Source organism: Clupea harengus, chromosome 10, assembly GCF_900700415.2.
Source record: "Clupea harengus chromosome 10, Ch_v2.0.2, whole genome shotgun sequence".
Taxonomy (NCBI): domain Eukaryota; kingdom Metazoa; phylum Chordata; class Actinopteri; order Clupeiformes; family Clupeidae; genus Clupea; species Clupea harengus.
In genome coordinates, this window is record NC_045161.1 from 22,084,811 (window position 1) to 22,086,813 (window position 2,003).

The window sequence follows — 2,003 nt, forward strand, 5'->3', positions numbered from 1 at the left end:
AACAAATTCAGCTTTGTGTAGTGCTTTCAGTAATGCACTGATGTACCTGCATCGCCTGGCAACCAACGTAAGCCCTGTGGCTCAGTGAGACTGCTGAGGGGTTGAGACGTTTTACCCCACACCGAAATGGCATTCATATCAAACTGTACATAGATAAGGAAATGTCAAGGCTCTTTCAATGACACAGTAAAATAGATGGGAGGCTGGTTTGAATTCTAAACTACATGTAAGTGTGTGTGTGTGTGTGTGTATGTGTGTGTCTGTCTGTGTGTGTGTGTGTGCGTGTGTATGTGTGTGTGTTTGGATCTTTTATGTCCATAAACATATGAGAAAACGCTTCATCACTGAAAATCCCCGATACAAATTACACAGGGCAATTAAAGGGTACAATCACAGGAAGTACTGCAGTTGTGTGATTGCTATTTTAGCATTTTAGAATGCTGGTGGTCTATTCATCAGGCCCTCCATTCACAAATGTTCATTATCACTTGATCACTGAAACACAGAGAATATGTGAGAAAATAGTGGGGGAAAACTCTCATTGTCTATTCTTAGTTTTGTTTGCTCAAATTTTATAAAAATGGCAACTGGATTTCAAGTCGCATAAAATATTACTTCACTATGTCGTGGTATTTGTTAGTTCATAGCTCCAAAATGCTCCATGAATGTGACGGACTAATTTGGAGGTCATGACCTTGATCTGGCACTTATAATGGTAGAGGTAGTCTGCTATATGACTAAATTACTAAATGTAATGTAAATGTAAATGAATATGTAAATGTAAATGTAAATGAATATGTAAATGTAAATGTAAACTACAAAATGTATTTCCTGAAAGATATACCAGTGCATGAAATGCAAAAGTTAAGAAAGGAAGGAGAAGTATAAAGTAGCATAAGTGTCCTTTACAAGACCTACGCAGCAAAGTTTGAACGGAGTTTCTAAGTTAAGCGGTTCGAGCTGAATTAAGTGCAGAAGTCGGTACAAAGAATAATAAGAAGTATAAGAAACGAAGGAATAACAATACAGGGCATTTCATGCACTGTAATAAGAAACGAAGGAATAACAATACAGGGCATTTCATGCACTGTAATGAATATGTAAATGTAAATGTAAATGTAAATGTAATGTGATGTAATGTAATGTAATGTAAATGTAAATGTACCGTAATTTCCGGACTATTGAGCGCACCTGAATATAAGCCGCACCCACTGAATTTTTCAAAAATAATTATTTTTGACATAAATAAGCCGCACATGTCTATAAGCCGCAGGTGCCTACCGGTACATTGAAACAAATTAACTTTACACAGGCTAAAATGAATGTCAAAAGTAATACAATGGTGATGCATATTATTAGTTTTGCCAGTTACAATAAGTGCACTGTTGCTTTAAGAGAGCACAGTTGCAAGAGTCAATCAGAAGCTAGAACGTTAGATTGAAGACAGCGAGATAGAAGAAAGACGCTAGTTTGAAACCAGTGAGCTAAAGAACTTGAAAAGACTGGATTTGTATTGTTGTAAACTTTTATTTTATTTTCTAAAGTATTTTGAGTGTTATGTCTACGCCGGTAGACTGTGGTTATTTTGACATTAGTTAAGTTATTGAGAGGTACTGAGAAATCGCGTGGAGCTAAGCATCCATGCCCCTGCATCCATGCTAGCATCCTAGCTCCACAAAGCCACCGTGAACACAAAGCCACCGTATACAGTCACAGGTATCATAATCCATAAATTAGCCGCGTCATTGTTTAGGCCGCGAGGTGCAAAGCTTGGGAAAAAAGTAGCGGCTTATAGTCCGGAAATTACGGTAATGTAAATGTAAATGTAATGTAAATGACTAAATGTAATGTAAATGTAAATGTAATGTAAATGACTAAATGTAATGTAAATGTAAATGTAATGTAAATATAAATGTAAATGACTACATGTAAATGTGAATGTAATGTAATGTAAATGTAAATTAATATGTATATGTAAATGTAAATGTAAATGTAAATGTAAT